This window comes from Monodelphis domestica, chromosome 1 (assembly GCF_027887165.1).
Source record: "Monodelphis domestica isolate mMonDom1 chromosome 1, mMonDom1.pri, whole genome shotgun sequence".
In the NCBI taxonomy this organism is placed as follows: Eukaryota; Metazoa; Chordata; class Mammalia; order Didelphimorphia; family Didelphidae; genus Monodelphis; species Monodelphis domestica.
In genome coordinates, this window is record NC_077227.1 from 537,985,519 (window position 1) to 538,005,732 (window position 20,214).

Below are 20,214 nucleotides of genomic sequence, written 5' to 3' on the forward strand. Positions count from 1 at the left end.
TGCATTAATGTCCCAACTTTGCCACATCCCCTCCAACATTTATTACTTTCCTTTGCTGTCATGTTAGCCAATCTGCTAGGTATAAAGTGGTACCTCAGAGTTGTTTTTGATCTGCATTTCTCTATAAGAGATTTAGAACACTTTTTCATGTGTTTATTAATAGTTTTTTTTCTTTATCTGGAAATTGCCTATTTATGTCCCTTGCCCATTTGTCAATTGGGGAATGGCTTACTTGCTTATACAATTGATTTAGCTCCTTATAAATTTGAGTAATTAGACCTTTGTCAGAGAACCTTTTCTTTGAAAAAAAATTAATTTAAATTTTTCAATTCACAAAATTCTAATTTCTCTCCCTTCTCAGCACAAATAAAAACAAATTATAGTAACAAATATGCATCGTTTTCCTCCTGGAACAGCATCATTGCCTGGGTATTTTGAAGGAGAGTATTTGGATAGAAGACTTGAGTTTGAGGGAAATATAAAGGAATGGGCCAAAGTGGTAGTAAAATTGACCAAGAGGAGGTAGAGTGGAATGGCTATTTCATATGGAGGAAGAAGGAGTGGAGGAACGACCATGGAGAAGCAGAGGGAGTGGTGCAGAGCTGGTAATACTAGAACCCTATTCTCATCAGCCCTAGGATAAAGAAAGAACAAGATGTACATTCAGAAGGGTAAAAATTTTCTTAATGTACATAGAAACAGGAGAGAAGGGAATAGGATAAGGGAGGGCCTGGGGAAGAGAGTGCATATCAAGAGGGAGGGGGAAAAGGAGGACTCCTAGGACAAGATAAGGGAGGAACTTTTAGAATCGAACTCATATCAAGAAGTAGGAGGGCACAGTTTTGGAGCTAGGGAGGGATTTTTGAAAAGGTGGATAGAATAAGCATTAAAAGGTAAGGGGGAAGGGACAAAGGAGGGACTTTTAGAAAATTGGGCCGGTTTGGTTTCAGGAGGGCAAAGGAAGAGGCTAAGGGAGGATTTGGGGGAAGAGATGTGAACTGGAGAGATATTGGTCAAAGGATTTAGGGCATCTGATGAGAGGTACAGCAGAAAAAAAGGAAGAGGGGGCCAAACAGTGAGGAGGAAAAAGAGTAGATGTGAATTGTTTTTTGAGAAAACAAGATGGAAATACATATTAAGAGCTAGAAAGTTATTCATACTCATTGACCTAGGGATCCCATTACTAGGATTAGGTTCTAAGGACATTATTGAGAGGGCAAAATTGCTATAAATGTTTGAAAATATTTACAAAAGTTTTGCTTGTGATGACAAAATAATTAGAAATAACACAACTTCAATGAATGGGAGAAACAGCTGACTAGATTGTGATATTTGAATGTAATGGATTGTATTATATTATCCAAAATGACATATACTGGAAATATAAAGAAGATAAGGGAAATATATGAAGTGATGAAAAGAGAATAAGTATAATACATACTATGATTACATTTTTAAAAACAGCTACAAAGGAAAAAGACATATACAAAAATATTCATAGCTGCGCTCTTTGTGGTGGCAAAAAATTGGAAAATGAGGGGATGCCCTTCAATTGGGGAATGGCTGAACAAATTGTGGTATATGTTGGTGATGGAATACTATTGTGCTCAAAGGAATAATAAAGTGGAGGAATTCCATGGGAACTGGAACAACCTCCGGGAATTGATGCAGAGTGAGAGGATCAGAACCAGGAGAACGTTGTACACAGAGACTAATACACTGTGGTACAATCAAATGTAATGGACTTCTTCATTAGTGGCAATGTAGTGATCCTGAACAACTTGGAGGAATCTATGAGAAAAAGCATTATCCACATTCAGAGGAAAAACTGTGGGAGTAGAAACACAGAAGAAAAACAACTGCTTGAATACATGGGTCCAGGGGATATGGCTAGGGAGGTAGACTCTAAATGAACATCCTAGTGCAAAAACCAACAACATGGAAATAAGTTCTGATCAAGGACACAAGTGATACCCAATGAAATTGCGCATTGGCTGTGGGAAGGGTGGGTGGAGAGGAGGGAGGGAAATAATGTGATTATTGTAACCAAGGAATAATGTTCTAAATTGACTAAATATATTAATTTAAAAAAAAAAACAGCTACAAAACCAAGAGAAGAAAGTATTCAAATAAAGCAAATCCAAAAGGAACTACAAAGCAGAGGATGTTTATATTAATTAGCACATATATATAATTTACATATTTTAAACAAACTACAAACAATGTGCAGTTTGTGGTTTTGCACATAACTTTTTTATGCATTTGTTTAGCTAAGTGTTTTTTGGTGGTAGTGGCAATTATTAAGTATATAATTTTAAAATTCTAAAATAATGTATAGTCAAGCAAAACAAACCCCTGCTTTGACTATATAAAAATATGTTTCATTCTGCATATTTTTAAAAATAGCAGAATTGGCCTAATGTTATGTAAGAGGCACAAAAATTCACAGAAGAAAAGAATCTTCTAAACATTAGAATTAAGCAAGTGGAAGCTAATGATTCCATGAGAAATTGAGAAATAATCAAAGTCAAGAGAATGAAAAAAATAGAAGAAAATGTGAATTATCTCAGTGGGGAAACAATTGAATTGGGAAATAGAATCAGGAGAGATAACTTAAGAATTATTGAACTACATGAAAGCCATGATCAAAAAAAAAGTCTATATATCATATTTCAAGAAATTATAAAGGAAAACTGCCCCAATATGTTAGATCCAGAGGTTAAAAATAGAAACCAAAAAAAACTTATTAATCACTTCCTGAAAGAAATCCTAAAATAAAAATCCCCCAGGGATATTATAGCCAAATCCCAGAGATCCCAAATCAAAGAGAAAGTATTGCAAGTAGTCAGAAAGAAACAAATTAAATACAGTTAAACCCTGGTACTTAATAATTTCAGAACTCATCAAATTTGGTATTCAACACATTTTGATGAGAAAAAATTGTTGTGATATTTGACATTTGCTTGGCACTCAATGTACTTACTAGAACTTGTTGAAGACACAATCTCAGGAAGCATATGGCCCTTCCAGTAGAAACCTAGAATCACATGTTAATTCAGGAGCATAAAGAAGAGCTCAACATTGAGGAGCTGCAGGAATTCCAAAGGGAGCAGCAATAATTACTGTCAGGAGAGAGTTGGATATCCCCACTTCATTAATCAAGGAAATGTGTACAAAACAGGTGGAAGTACAAAATTTTGTTGTAATATAAGGCCTTTATAAGCAGAATTATATATTTGTTAAATGACCAGACCATTTTTTGCTTTAGAAGAATTTTGAAACAGAGACAAAGCCAAACATCATTGGATAGGTTTCTTGTGAATCTTGCACTGGGTAAAACTGATGCAATGGTGATAAGGGGCAGAAAAGAGAAAAAAGAAACCACTCCAGAAGGACAGTTGCCCTCAAATATTATGAAAGATATTCTAGACAATAACATTTCTCCCCTCCAGCATCCCCTTGGGCCATGAACTCCTCTCAATACAAGTGAAGTTTGGTTAAAATAATTTTATTTAATCTGATTACTGCTTTTTAATTTATGTTTATGTATTATTAATGTTTATTTTGTAAAATACAACTCCATTAATGTATATAAAGCCTTATAAAATCTGGGTTTTCTGGGTGTCCGGAATGAATTAATTTAATTTACATTATTCCTTATGGGGAAAAAAATTCATTTGGTACTCAACCTGACTTCTGAATCAAACTAGTGACTAGTACCAAGATGCCACTGTATTGTGGAACCACATTCAGGATGTGACTTGCATATTAAAAGAGCAAAGGACATGAAATACAATATTCTGGGAAGCAAATGAGCTAGGATTATAACCAAGAATAACCTACCTAATCAAACTGAGAATAATCCTTCAAGGGGAAAAATTGATATTTAATGAAATAGTGGACTTTCAAGCATTCCTGATAAAAAGACTAGAGCTGAATAGAATACTTAAATTCAAATATTTATATATATATATACATATACTAAAACTTTTAAAAACTGACATTCAAACACAAGTTGAGAGGAACATAAAAAGATAAACCTAGAAGAAAAATCATAAGAAACTAAATAAAGTTAAAATGTTTACATTCTTACATGGGAAGAGGATACATGTAACTCAAGAACTTTGTTATTATTATGGCAGCTAAAAAGAGTTTACATAGACAAAGGGCATAGGTGTGAGTCTATTGTGTTGGAGCAATCTCTACACAAAAAAATGAAGGGATGAAAAAGAGGGTGCACTGGGAGAAGGGAAAAAGAGAGACAGAATGAGAATAAATTTCTCACATAAAAGATGTACATAAGGAAGGATTTTCATGGTGGAGGAGAAAATAAGAGGTGGAGTGGCAGGCGATGCTTGAACCTCACCCTCACTGAAATTGGTTCAGAGGGAAGAATTAACATTCAATTAAAATGGGGGCAGTTGGGTGTCTCAGTGGATTGAGAGTCAGGCCGAAAGATGGGAGGTCCTGGGTTCAAATCTGACCTCAGACACTTCCCAGCTGTGTGACTCTGGGCAAGTCACTTAACCTCCATTGCCTAGTCCTTACCATTCTTCTGCCTTAGAATCAATATACAGTATTGTCTCCAAGACAGAAGGTAAGGGTTTTTAAAAAATTAAATTAAAACGACTCTGAGGCATCCACTCATACTATCAGAAAAGACTAATTCTGGGGTAGAGTAATGAACTGGTCCAACCATTCTGGAGAACAATTTAGAACCATACCCAAAGGGCTATAAAACTGTGCATAACCTTTGACAGCACAAATACTACTCAGTCTGTAACCCAAAGAGATCACAAAAAAAATATTTATAGCAGTTTTTTGTGTGGAAACAAAAATTGGCAATGAAGGAATGCTACTCAATTGAGGAATGGCTGAACAAATTGTGGCATATTATTGTGATGAGTTAATTATTATATGATAAGAAATGATGAGGGGGATGATTTCAGAAAAACATAGCAAGCCCTGTATGAACTAATACAAAATAAAGTGAGAAGAATCAGGAAATCACTTTGCACAGTAACAACAATGTTATAATGATAATCAGTTGGGAAAGGCTTGGCTACTTTGAGCAATACAGTGATCCAAGACAATTCCAAAGGGCTGATGACGAAAAAATGCTGTCCATTTCTAGAGAGAACTGATGAACTCTGATTTCAAAGTGAAGTATAATTCTCTCACTTCATTTTTTTTCAATATGACTAATATGGGGAAATGTTTTACATATTATCACATATATAATTAATAAACTCAATGGATAAAAAAGGGTGTGGGAAGGAGGGAGAGAATTTGGAATTAAATATATAAAAAGAAAAGAATATTTTAAGTAAATAAATAATAAACTTTAAAAAAATAAAAATCAAATGGGGGAAACAAAATGATGTTTGCACTGCCTACCTCACAAGGTTGTTGTGAGGAAAGCACTTGTGTTCCACAAGGACTGGCAGGGCAAATAGTATATGTGCTCTGCCTCTTGAAAATAATTTTGATACCCCTATTCAATTTAATCAATATTTCCTCAGTTCACTGTGATTTAATAACCATCAATGATAGTATTATTGACTTAAGCAGAATAGGATTAATTTTGAGTTAATTGTGTTAATTAATATGTATGGGATAAGAGTTATATAGGATAGAATTAATTAATACACCAGATATTGGTGACACTTTTCATGTATTAATGATTATTTTAATTGTATTTGATTTACTGAATCCATACTTTACTAGTTAGACCCATTATAAGGATTTTTCTTGGGTTTTGCCACTGTATTAGCACTACCCCCCACACCTAAATATGGATTGCTTTAAATAAGGTTCATGTGCCTTAGCAATATCCCTCACATCTATGAATCATTTTCACCACTTTTTTTCCTCACATTTTCCCCTTTGCTTTAAACTACAACTTCCTAAAGGACTCCAAAACAATGCTCTTAAATCCAAAGATCTGGTTGACCAAAAACTCCATTGAGATGGTCAGATTGCCTGCAGAAGGATCCAGACCTGGTTGTCAGGATCTCATGACCTGTGGAAAGTCTTATGACAGGATCTTAGTAATTGATGACCTGGGAAGAAGCCTGTTGGCAAAATAATTGTGGTGAGTGTACATTCCCTTGGCCAAATATGGGAGTTCCTTCCTTTAGTCAAATATTAAGTTCCATTTCCTTTGAACATTCCCACTTTTGGAATTGATCACTCGAATTATACCACCTCATTCTATTTTTCACATTCCTTCAATGGCTATAAAAGAAAATTTCCCCCAAGAACAAGGGTCTCTGATCATGAGAAAAGTCTTAGATCCATTCAATTAATGATCACTGAAAACCCAGATAAATTGGATATATCCAGATCTCTGTCTCAGAGAATTCTGTTAAAGATTGGATATTTTGAGCCCAACAGCCCACTTGTCAGTCCACGTAGACTAGACCAGAAAAGTGCCTCCAGAAAGGAATAATTATGGACAATGGAAGAGACTTGCTCCCTAATTCAGACTTTCAAGAGGTGTTCTAACTATTTTCACCCTGCTTACCTTGTAGTGAACAGGTACTTTTTGATTGACTGCTGAAATGGAACTGAGAAGCAGACAAAAGATGCTCATGGAGGGCAACTTGCCCTTTCTTTCCTGCCTAGCTGGTTTGAGTGAGGGAGCAAGTTGTTGTGTAAGCCTTTGTGTGGGAAGTGACCTCAGGCCCTCCCCACTCAGGCCATCATGTAGTCTGTAATGTAAAGGGAGGAGAGAGAGACCAATGGGAATCCTGTTCCTACAGCATGTCCAATCTTGAGCAGTCAGAGCATGCTTTGTGGATGGGACTCCCATTGGCCAATTTTCCTATTAGGATCTGAAAACTGCAGAAGCACTATAGAAATGAAAATATCATTATTATCATCACCATTATCATCATTATCATTATCAGAGGAAAGTTGTTCCTTTATCATCTGGGTTTTTTTTTTTACATTACATAATTTTATATTACATTTACATGTTTTCCACTTGTCAACTATAAAAGGAAAACTGCCCTGACCCTGCCCCAAACAGGCTAGAATAGTATCACTCCCAACACAACAATTCTCAGTTATGGTGATGCCCAGAAGACATATTCAAATATATTTCAGAGGAGAGATAGTGATTCCTCCATGATGGAAAATTGAAATAAAGGTTCATATTAGTGAGAGAAAGTTTTGTAGGATCTTAAGATTTAGGACCAAAAATGTCCTTTATATTTACAAAAGAAATTATTTATTCTAGAGATTCTTTTTTAATGTTTTATTTATTTATAGTCTAGAGATTTTTAAACTCTTTAGTGTTATAGACATCTCTGGCAATCTGATGAAGTCTATAGATCCATTCTCCAATAATACATAAAAATGAAAATATTATACATTACAAAATTAATACATAAAAATTGAAAATGCATAAAAGATAGAATTCCAAGGATTGAAATGAATATTCAAATGTAGTCATCAAAATATTTTTTAAAAACTGAATTCATCTCTTTGTGGTGGCCAAAAATTGGAAAACGAGAGGATGCCCATAAATTGGGGAATGGCTGAACAAATTGTGGTATATGTTGGTGATGGAATACTATTGTGCAAAAAGGAATAATAAAGTGGAGGAATTCCATGGAGACTGGAACGACCTCCAGGAAGTGATGCAGAGTGAAAGGAGCAGAACCAGGAGAACATTGTACACAGAGACAAACACACTGTGGTATAATCGAACATAATGGACTTCTCCATTAGTGGCAGTGTAATGTCCCTGAACAATCTGCAGGGATCTAGGAGAAAAACACTATCCATAAGCAGAGGACAAACTGTGGGAGTAGAATCACCGAGGAAAAGCAACTGCCTGACTACAGCTGTTGAGGGGACATGACAGAGGAGAGACTCTAAACGAACACTCTAATGCAAATACTAACAACATGACAATGGGTTCGAATCAAGAACACATGTGATACCCAGTGGAATCACGTGTCAGCTATGGGGGGGGGGGGGGAGGGAAAGAAAATGATCTTTGTCTCTAATGAATAATGCTTGGAAATGATCAAATAAAATATTATTTAAAGAAAAAAACTGAATTCATAAGTCCCCTAAAATCTATCCATTTACCCCAAGATTTCTTAGAGGTTAAAGAAAGAAGAAATTAAAAACTAAGGGTACTGTGTACCAAGTTAAGAATCCCTAATCTATTCCAACTCTCATTTTATAGAAGAGCATATAAAACCTGAAAAGATTAAATTCTTGTCTAAGTTCACATAGAACATAAGCAGTTGCTCCAGGGGTTGATTTAGTCAAGTCTGTTCTAATACCAAGTTGTCATATTTGCCCAAATGTGTGACTGGGCATTTTTGATTTAGGACTTGAAGAGGAACAGAGTAGAGATGTAGGTGGGGCAAGTTTCATTGTGTCTTTAGTGGCTTTAATACTTCCTGTTCCCTCTCCCCAGCAAGTAATCAATCTAAAGCATTTACCCTCTTTTTCTGTTCCCACATTTTTAACCAAAGTGCCAATGGATGAGAGAAATGCTGGAAACACTTTTGGATCTTGGGGGAAGGGAGTGCATTACACTATTCAAGGTAGGATAGATGATATGCAGAATAAAAAAAAAAAATTTAAACTACTGAATTTGGAGACAAGAAGACCAGGTATCAAATTACAGCTCTACCACTTACTAGACATGTGATCTTAAGTGAGTCATTTCCCCTTAGTTTCCTCATTTGTAAAATGAGAAGGTTGAATTAGATGATATCTAAAGTCCAATCTAGTTCTGTAATTGTGAGTCTGGGAACAGTCAAAACTTATTTGGAACTCTTGCCCACCTTAGACTTACTTAGAGGTTAGTGAGGGAGGTCTTAAGCAACAATCTGAAAATTTCATATCTCCTAAATAAATGTCCAAAGCAGTAGGGTACATATCATATCATTAGATAGTTTCCCAGGACACACATTTTGCTAAAAGATATCATAGACAATGAAGGAATTTCAGTTCTAAACATTTATATATGCCAAATAGCAGAACATCCAAACTCTTTTTTTTCCATCCAAACTCTTAATGGCATAAACAAAAGCAATATAGCCAAAATTAGAAGGAAAGCAACAAACTGGGGGGAGTGGGGGAGATATAAGCTTTTCTGATGGTCTTCATTTCTTAGCTATGTAGGGTATTGAGTCAAATTCATAAAAACAAATTCTCCATTTGATTAATGGTCAAAATATATGAATAGGCAGCTTTCAGAAAAAGAAATCAAAGCTATCTATAGTCATATAAAAATGCTCTAGATCACTATTGATTAGAGAAATGAAAATTCAACCAGCTTGAAGGACCGTCGCACACTTATCAGACTGGCATCTTTCATCCTTCATTTCAAAGAGGATCTTTGGCAACATGGAGTGATATCCTGTTTGCTCATGAATTAGATTTAGTTGAGACAGAGTTGCACAAAGTCATTGAAGTGGGCAGCTGTGTGGCTCAGTGGATTGAAAGCCAGGCCCAGAGATGGGAGGTCCCGAGCTCAAATCTGGCCTCAGACACTCCCTAGGTGTGTGACCTTGGGCAAGTCACTTAATCCCCATTGCCTAGCCCTTACTGATCTTCAGCTTTGGAACCAATACATGATATTGATTCTAAGACAGAAGGTAAAAAAAGTCATTGAAGTTCAGTGGCAAGATAAAAATCAAGATGACTGGCAATATCCTAGGATACAGTGGATGACCTGGAATTTTCATTATCTGACCAAGATCTAGGCTCTCCACAGTGCCTGCTGAAGTTGCCTTAATGATCATTGGAATCTCCCCATTCTGAGGTCTGACTAACGAGACGGAAAAGGAAAATAACAAATGCTGGAGGGGATGTGAGAAAATGAGGTCACTAATGCACTGATGCTGGAGTTGTGAACTTGTCTAACCATTCTAAAAGGAGAATAGTTTGGAACTAACCCCAAAGGCCTTTGAAATTATGCAAACCCTTTGATTCAGCAGTATCATTAGTAAGGCTAAATCCCAAAGAGATCAGAGAAAAAGAAAAGGGACCTATGTGGACAAAAATGTGCATATTATCCCTTTTTGTAGTAGAAAGGAATTGTAAATTGAAGAGATGCCCATCAGTTGGGGAATGGTTGAACCAGATTTGGGTAAAATGACAAATAAATACAGAGAAATAATTATCTGAACAAAACTGATGTTTATTAGAAAAATACAATGTCAGGGTCCAAGACCTGACAAGTGCAGTCTGTTGCAATGTAATGCTTAGTGCATAAGAATTATTGATAGGCAGAGAATACCCAGAGCTGGCAGGGGAAAGGTTCCAAACTGTTGAGGAGACTTTTGGACTCACTTGGGGGTTGGCAGCTGTCAAAGAAGCTGGAGGTTGCTGATCTGTGCTCCTGTGGACATCTCTGGATCATCCTGCAAGCAGCTCTCTGGACAAGAGTAGATAGGTGGGTCCCAATTACCCTTTGGTGGACCAAGGGAAAGATTGGGAACTCCAACAATTCTCTAGACCAGTGGTTCTCAACCTTTCTAATGCCATGACCCCTCAGTACAGTTCCTCATGTTACGGTGACCGCAAACCAAAAAATTATTTTGGTGGCTACTTCAAAACTGTAATTTTGCTACAATTATGATTCATAATGTAAATACCTGATATGCATTATGTATTCTCATTGCTACAAATCAAACATAATTTAAAATTATGTTATATTATAATATATTATATTATATAAAATTATATTATAAAAATAGTGATTAATCACAAAACAATATTTAATTATATGTTGAGAAATATTAATCCAGCAGGAGGCAGCCTGAGCGCTGGGTGGGGGTCGAACGACCAAAACACAGGGGTTGCCTAAAGCCATTGGAAAATACATGTTTCTAATGGCTTTAGCCACTGAGAAATCTTACAGCAAGATCTCGAAAAGAACGAGGACCCTGCTGCCTGCACATTGTACTAATATTAGTTTCCTATCAGCAGCCCTTCCCCTATGAGGGGCAATGGATTTACCCTGTTGCCTGGAGACTAGACTCAAACAGAGACCCAGAGAAAGCACCTGGGTGCTGGCTCTGGAGGGGTTAAGAACGAGTCCTAGAGCGGATAACTCCTGGAGCCGATAAGAGAGCCGAGTAATCCCAGCAAAGTGAAGCCTCAGCTCCAGCTGGAGGGAGATGACAGGAAGAAGAAGGCAGTGTCTGCGGAACCCCTCCCCAGGCAGGACTTTACAAAATGTAGAAAGAATGAAACAAGAAATCAGAGAGAAAATAAGGTAGGATATCTAGCCTGAGCACTAAGTAATTTACTCCGGGCCCCTGGCTCAAAAAACCAGGCAGGGGATTTAGTCCTCAACCAGATAGGGCTTGGCCCTTATAGCCCAGGACCTAGGGAAGTTTCTTCAGAAAAATCCAGCAGTTTAGAGTCAGCCTTTCACTCATCACGTGTCAGTCCAGTCAGCAGATTCTTCTGCTCCTCTTCACTACCCTCAACTTGAAAGCATGAAGAATTGAATTCTCACAGGAAGTTCCACTCCAAGACTCCTGTCTCCACTTCCAAAAATGAAGAACTGAGTCTCACAGGAAGTGACAGCCCCTTTTAAAGACATTTTCTTTTGTGTCACTTCCTGTGCCTTCTCCTAATTCCATGCTTACCAATCATAGTTGATGCTCTGTTCTAGGACTGCCCAGAAGGCAGTTAGTCAATTCTGATTCATTTCCCATTATCACACATGTGGGTCACAGACCTCCCACTTCATGATTAAGTGGGATATTTGCACTTTTGGTGATTGGAACTAAATGGGCAGATCTTCATACTTAACTTTTAAGTAGGGTGTTTACACACTTATAGGGATTAAAATCTAAAAATAGACATGAGTTCCAACTTAAATCTTCACCATCAGCGAAGAGCTAAGTACCTTCATTGTTATATTCAGGGAAGAGTCAAATCCAATCTTCACACAAGTCACTTAACCATTTGCCTCAATTTCCTCATCTGTATAGTAAGTTGGAGAAAAAAGAAGCAAGGTGGCTGTGAGTCTTGAAATTTCTCAGACTTGTGAATGTTAAAAAAATTCCCCATTGGGGAATTCTCCATTGGAACAATTCCCTACTGGGACCATTCCCCATTTGGAAAGTGAGAACTCTACTTAGATCAGAAATGGGAAGACCTCTACTCCACCCGTACTTAAGACTGCTTTAGGGGAGAAAACTCCTTGCTGAACAATGAAAAATACTTACACCCATACTTAAGCCATGCCTATTTTTAGAATTAATACAAAGGGGTGCTAAGTACCTATAAAGGTCAGGCAAACTTACATGGGACAAAGAGGTGAGAAACTTACTCAGAGATTCTAACCTACTCAGGTGTGGATTACTAAAAGGATTAGTCTACTCAGGTGTGAATTCAGAATGGGCTGTCCTTTGGAAAACGTCTACTGTGATTGGTAGATGGAAGAACTTAGGGGAGGTGACATAGGAGAAAACCCCCTATATAAGAAAAGGACAGACTGTTGAAGAAAAAAGGAGTCTCTTGAGAGACAACCTCTAAGGAGGTTCTTGAGAGAAGGACAATCTCTAAGGAGGTCTCTCAAGGGAGGCTGACTCTGGCTGGAACTCCCTTTGGGGAGACTCTGTCCCCCTGAATCCTTGCTTGAACAGATCTTATGGTGAGTAATTAAGGACTGACTGATCTTTTCTTTTAGGGCTTAGGCCTGGGTTGGCCAGGGCTGCCTGGTCCAGCCTATTCTTTTCTCACTTATTTCCTTTTTCTCTCTCTCTCTTTCTTTAATTCCTCATTGTATTATTAATTTAAAATCTCTATAAAACCCAGTCGACTTGGGTATATTCATAATTGGGAATATTTCCCTGGTGACCACCTTATATTTGATTTAAAACAAGACACTGTAGTGAAAACATATTTTCTGAGGTCATACATTTACTCACCCACTCTTATATTTATCACAATTTATATCTTCAACCATTTTAACTCTTACAGTTTATGGCTCCCACTCTTTTAAATGCTACAGTGGCTCAATGGATAGAGAGCCAGGACTAGAGACAGGAGGTTCTGTGTTCAAATTTGACTTCAGATACCTCCCAGCTATGTGACTCTGGGAAAGTCAAGCAACTTCTGAACCAATACATGGTACTGATTCTAAGTCAGAAGGTAAGGGTTTAAAAAAACATGGAGAAGGAAATGACAGACCACTCCAATATCTTTGTCAAGAAAAACCCCAAATGGAGTCACAAAGACAAACATGACTGAAAAATGACTGAACAACAACAAATCTGTATCAGCTCAGTTTTCTCATCTATAAAATGGGGATAATAATAGCACCTCTCTCCCAAGATTTTTGTGAAGATCAAATGAGAGGAATGTAAAGCACTTAGCACAATGCCTGGCAAAGTGCATTATATAAATATCCATCATTATTAGAACTTACCATTACATGGAAATAAATGATACATTCAAGACAACTTCTAGGTCAGGCAGTGAGCACTGATAAGCAAGGGGATCAGTAAAAGCTCCCTCTTATAAGAGATGGAACCTGGGCTGAGCTCTGAAGAATGTAAAGAATTTGTAGAGTTAGAGATGATTAAGAAGAACATTCCAGACATGGAGGACAGCCCTATGTAAAGGCAAAGAGGACTGAGCTCGAAAGCTGAGTACAAGAACATCAGGAAGGACAGTTTTACTGGAATGAAAACTCATGAAGGAGATTAATGTACAATAAACCTGGAAAGGTAGCCTAGAGTTTGATTATATAAGGTCTTAAATGCCAAAGAGGTGACTTCATATTTTATACTAGAAGCCATTGAAGTGATGCCAACAAGACCCAGGTCCCCCTTATTTTTTTTTGTTGTCTCTCCATTCTCCCATTGCTATTGGTCTTCTCAGAGAAGAGAAGTAGGAGCTGCATGGAAGTGAGATCCTGAGTAAGGCTTGAAGTACTCTCCAAGTATCCCTGACATATCATGTTATTATTCCCACACAGACCTGATAATAGCACTTACCTCAGAGGGCTGGGGTGAAGAATAAATGGCATAATGCCTGCAAAATGCTTCACAAGTCTTGTAAACAATGAATCGCTGGATTCTGCTGCCTAATACATTCTGCTATTCTCTTCTGCTTCATGGTTGAGTGCATCCAATTCACCTTCATTGTTATGACCGTTTATTGCTTATTTCCTTCCATCCTTTCTTATACTTTTTCTTCTCTCTGCCAATTGTCCTGCTCTTTATAAAGAAGAGTTTGGTGAGAGAGAGGGAAGCTTGGTGGGGACTAGGGAGCTATATTTGATGCAGTCTGCTTCTTCTTCCCTTTCTTTCTTTTCTTCTTCTTACCAACACCCTGATCATAGGTTTAAAAAGATTCCTCTTATACTCTTTCATTATCCATCCTTAGAGCATGGAGTTTGTTTTGCTTATGATTAATATTTCCCAGAATCTATCTTCCTACTTATCATTCTTCCTTTCCCCCATCTCACTTCTCACTTCCCTCCTGTTTCTCTGTTGAATAAATGTATTTAGACATCCAATTCCGTGTGTGTGTGTGTGTGTGTGTGTGTGTGTGTGTGTGTGTGTGTGTGTGTTCTCTTTTCAGGCTTTCTCTGATTCAGATGAAAATAAAGTTCAAATATTGGCTACCCCACTTCACACTTCTGTGTATCTTTGGTCATTTTCTTCATTTCAGTTTTCCTTCCATTTATATAAGATAGTCATTTCCTCTCTTGTTGTCCCTGTTCTTCCTTCCTATAATCATTTCCCCTCCATTTTTTTTCTTTTCTTAAGAACATCAAAACACAACAAAACTATCCTTAGGCTCTCTGTCTTATTAATTCTGTCTATGACTCTAGATAACACTGAGGTTTTCAGGGGATATTTGTTTCTTCCCTATTAGAATACAGACCCTTCATTCCTGTTAGTTTCCAACTATTCAAATGAGTTTACCTTTTTATGTTTCTCAGGATTTCTGTTTGCCTTCCAAAGTCTTTCCTTATTTCCAGCTTTTTCATTAAGGATGTTTGGAATTGCTCTATTTTATTAAGGTTTATCCCACCCCACCCCTACTTCAGAATTATAGAATTATATTATACTTTAGAATTCTATCTTTTCAGTGTTAGAATATTCTATTTCAATCTCTTCTCTTTTTCTTTTAAACTCTTAACTTCTTTCTTAGAATTTATTCTATGGTTCCAAGGCAACTGCAAGGGGTAGGCAACTGAGGTTAAGTGACTTACCCAGTCATATAGCTGGGAAGTGACAGAGCTGGGAAGTGATAGATTTGAACTCAGGACCTCCCATCTCCAGGTCTGGCTCTCTATCTACTGAACCACCTAGCTACCCCTTTTTTGTTTTGTTAGCAAGCTCCATGTTTATTATTTAGCATGACTAATAAGAACAGAGAATATAAATTGTCCCTTCTCTCCTCTCCTTTGAAAGCAGTAGCTGCCAAGTCTTATATGATCTTGACTGTAACTCCATGGTATTTGAATTCTCTTTCTAATTGTTTTCAGTCTTTTTTTTTTAACTTAGATGATCTGTATTTTGGCTATAATGTTCCTAGTTGTTTTCTTTTCTTTTTCTTTTCCCTAGGTGACAACCAGGAAATTATTCTCAATTTTCACTTTGCCTTCAGGTTCAAATGGGTCTGCACAGCATTTTTTTTTTATCTCTTCTAGTAATAAAATATCAAAGACCTTTTTGGGTTGTTATCTTCAGGTAGTACAATGATGTTTAGATTTTAACTCAACCTATTTTTGGTAAGTTGTTTTTGAGGAGAGGTACTTTACATTTCTTCTATTTTGTTCATTTTTAAATATAACTTTTATATTTCTTGTTTTCCATAAATTCCTTGAATTTTCTTTGGTCCATTCCAAATTTCAGAGAGTCTGTTACTTGGGTTGGGCCTTTCACCTTCTGTCATAAACTATTTATTCTCCTTCCAAATTTTTCTATCCTTCATTTTACAAATGAGCCCAAGACACAACTATGATGGAGACAGGGGAAGTGACTTGCCTCATAAGACTATGCTGGAAGCCATAAAAAGGCAGGGTCAGATCCCAGACCTTAAAATCTTTGATCCAGAGTTCTTTGCAATATACATTCAGGAGACATGGGTGAACTGAACTCTACCACCTAGAGGCCATATCTTGGCTCCAGAATGCCAGCTCCTTGCCCTTCCCACAGGCACTGGGACCAAGCACTCTGGGGCAAAGAAGCAGAGAGGGAAAGACCTGTTTAGAAAAACAACCAGAAACCAGCTAGGGGGGAAAGCTTGGTGTCTATTGCTCCTGTTCTGCTGGATGACAAACTACAATGGAGACAGATCTCCTTTCAGTAGCACCCAGACCAACGTGGAGGGGAATTCAACTTCACTTTCAACAAACATGTAATAAGTGCTTACTTTGTAAAAGAGAGACAAGTAGGATGGGGGATCCTGACTAGAGATAAGAAGCCCTTTCAGCAAGCAGAACCAGAGATCAGAGGGAACCCTACGAGGAAAAGGAGCTCCTGGAAAGGAGGGGGAACCCCACAAGATTACCTGAGTGATGAGTCTTAAGACTACTTTGTCATTTCTGCTGACAGTCCAGGTGGACACACCCATTGACTTCAAAAGATTTGTATTTATGTATTTATTTTTAATAGGGTGCTGTTGATGACAGAGATTAATTACCTCCACCCACACAAGACAACAGATGAAGTAGCAACCCAGCCCAGAGAACCAGGCAGGTGTAGCCACTCCGAGGCAAGGTAGAAGATTCTCTCTCCAGTGAGATGAGGAGGAGGACATGTTTTCTTTCCTCTCCCACCCCACATCAGCCAGCTGGCCCTGTTCCTACCCCCCCCCCCCCCCAAGAAGTAAGGATCCTTAGATGCTTGGTTAGGAGACTCCTCCTCGTCCCCATCAACCCTATCGGGCTTCTAAACAGGAATAGAATCAAGTGCATTGGGGTGAGATTCAGGAGACCCAGGATCGAGTCCCCACTTGCTGTCACAGCTTGGCGTCATTGCCTTGTTATTTGTCTTTGGGCAAGTCTTTCAGTCTCTCTCTCTGCCCACTGAAATAACTATGAGGTCATTGCCTTTCTCTGGCCTTTATTTAGTTTCCTCCTTTGGAAAACGAGGGGGTTGAACTAGAAATGATCTCTAAAGTACCGAGCAGCTCTAATGGTCTATAAGAGGTGGGAGAGGAAATCCCTAACCAAATGGCCCGGGGTTTCCCAGGTAGCCAAACTGGAAGGGTGGAGGAGGAAGAGAAGGAGAAATGCAAGGCGGTGTAGACCAAGGACAGGGGAGTTGGGAGTGGCAGGTGTGAATCCTGACCCTGCCATTTTTGAGCTGAGAAGTCACACAGCCTAGGTGGAAAGCCTGCTGGAGCTAGAGTCAGGAAGATCTCAGAGGCAAAGATGGTCAGTAGATGGACCACTGGGCTTAGTCAGGAAGACCTGAATTCAGATCCGGCCTGGGATCCTCACTAGCTGTGTGGTCAAGCCATTTCAATTCAGTTTGCCTCAGTTTCATTTTCTAATAAATGGGGAGGAGGATGATAGCATCTGCCTCCCAGGGCTGTTGTGCCAGGCACGAAGTAGGTGCTGTATAAACGTTAGCTTCTATTAGCTTCTATGGTCACAATGAATGACCTCATCCTGTCATAGATCCTAAAGATGTCATAGGGCATAAAGAATTCAAGCAAGCAATTCAGGATGGCTACTTGAGGTCTGGAAAAAGGCATAATCTGGACTAACCTTTGCCCTATATCCTCACACTCAAAAGAGCCACTCCACATCAAGTCTTTTACAAACCTTAAAATGCTATGTAATGTCAACTATCATTATTTGTGTTACCTTGGACAAGTCACTCAACTCCTCTGGGTCTCTGTTTTCTTGTCTATATAACTATACATACAGTTATATAGTTATATATATGGTTTTGGGTTGTTTTTTTTTTTACTAAATCATCTTTTAAGGTCAGCTCTAAATCTCATAAAATTAAGAGAGAAGTGGTGGGAGGAGATGGGCGCCAGAATGTGGCAGACCCACAGTCCTGGCCCCTGCGGCTCTTTTTTCTGGAACATGTGCAGGGCAAGTGGACAGGGAGTAGCTAGGGCAGAACCCAGAGCAGGGAGGGATGGCAGCCGCCTCTTCCCTCCCTGCCTCCCAGCGGAGACTCGTGGCCTCTTCACCACCGCAGTCTGGTGCTCTTCATCCACACCCTATCCCCTGGACTGGTTTTGTCCACACCTTAAACTGAGCCTTTCCCTCATTTCTTGTTGGCCATCTTCCTAATGACTCCACCTGTCCTCCCTCCGCTCCCTTCTTTGACCGCTCAACCTACCACGGGTTGCTGTGTGCGGGCGACCTCTGGTGGCAGAATTTGGCAGCATATTCCCAATTCCACCAGATTATAGGATTCCTCATCAGTTCAAAAACTTAGTAGTGTTCATTTCCTGTTACATTTCCGTAGCACTTTTGAGATTTCCAAAGAGCTTTTCTCACAACACTGCCGTGAGGAGGAAATGCAAATATCCACTTTTGACAGATGCAGAATCTATAGAGAAGTGCTCGTTTGTCCACGTCAGTATTCGACCTGCCAATCAAGCCCTCACCTTTCTGCAAGGGTCTGTTTTTGGAAGTGGGAACACAGATGCGAAAACTGATGCAGCGATGGCCATAAAGGACTTTGCCATTTATCAAATGAATGAATGGAGGACCGGAAAAATATATTGTCGTATAAGAAAAATCCCTTCATTTTGCACAGGAGAAAAGGGGCTCCAGAGAGACTGACTTGCTCCAGGTTACACAGACAAGTGGCAAAAAGAGTAATTTTTCCAGGTCCCTTGATTCTGATTCTAGTCCATAGTACTACCTCTTCCACTCTAAAGCCCACGATTCTATGGCTTTGGACCCAAATAAGTAAAGCAGGTTTGTTTCTCCTTGGGAAGAGATTACCCAGTCTGGCAGGGAAACAGTCCCTACCAACTAAAGAGATAGGAATCACTTGTCTTTCAAAAAGGCTGGTCTAAATTCTACTAGGGAGCCTACTTCTTCTCTGTCATAAAGCATCTTATACAGTGTCATCACAGGAAGTTATCTTAGAGCTCAACTAGTCCAACTCCTTCAATTTATAGATGAGGAAACTGAGTCCCAGAGAGGGGACCCATGATTGCAACTTCTTGGTTGCCAGTTAAATAGCAAAGCTATAACTAGAATCCAAGTCTCCTGGCTCTTAAGACTTATTACCTTACAATATCAATACTTATTCATGTTTATCTCCTTTCTCCCCCCTCCAATATTTTTATTTTATAATATTTTCCCAATTACATATAAAAACAATTTTTAACATTCATTTTCTAAAATTTTGAATTTCAACTTCTCTTCCTCCTACCCTCCTCCCTCCTCCCTCCCTGAAATAATAAGCAATTTGATATAGGTTATACAGGTGTGATTATGCAAAACATATTTCCATATTGGTCATATTATTGAAGAAGACATATTTTAAAAACCCACAAAGAAATTAAAATGAAAAATAGTATGTTTTGATCTACATTTAGACTCCTATCAGTCTTTCCTTTGGAGGTAGATGGTATTTTTGTCATGAGTCATTTGGAATTGGATTTCGGAGAATAATTAACTCATTTACTGTGGATCATCATACAATACTGTTGTTGCTGTGTATGGTGTTCTGGTTCTGCTTAGTTCACTCTGCATCAGTCTTGCTATCTCTTTCTGAAATTGTCCTGTTCATCATTTCTTACAGTACAATAGTATTCCATCACCATTATATACCACAACTTCAGCCATTCCCCAACTGATTGACTCATCTCTTCTTCCTCCTCTTCCTTCTTCCTCCATGTTAATAAACTCCTTTTAATTTTCTAATTCTGAATTTTGCCTCTTTAATGAGGGCAAAAGTCTGAATGTGGAATTTTCCCTTTAAGTAGTAGTAGTTACTATTGCCTTTTCCCAAAGCCCCTCCAATGTTTTCCTTTTTTTGGTTATCTTTTCAATCTGATGTATGTATGATGGAACATCAGAGTTACATTAATTTGCATTTATCTATTAGTGATTTAGAGCAGTTTTTCATATGATTATTGATAGCTTGGATTTCTTCCTTTAAATCTGTTTATATCCTTTGACCATTTATTTATTGAGGAATAATGCTTGTTCTTATACATTTAAATCAGTTCTTTAAATATTGTAGAAATTAGACCTTTTTAGGGCAATTTGCAAAT

The 20,214-nt window shown here is 38.2% G+C and overlaps 1 long non-coding RNA gene across 1 annotated transcript; it reads right to left on the reverse strand.

Annotated features, from left to right (window-relative positions):
* Positions 1 to 10,146: 10,146 nt before the first annotated feature.
* LOC103105490 (uncharacterized) lies at positions 10,147 to 18,507 on the reverse strand. Its single transcript, XR_458745.3, has 3 exons — positions 18,318 to 18,507; positions 13,995 to 14,216; positions 10,147 to 10,411 (listed from the first exon to the last, which is right to left on the reverse strand). It is a non-coding gene; the product is annotated as an uncharacterized LOC103105490 (long non-coding RNA).
* Between the last annotated feature and the right edge of the window lie 1,707 nt (positions 18,508 to 20,214).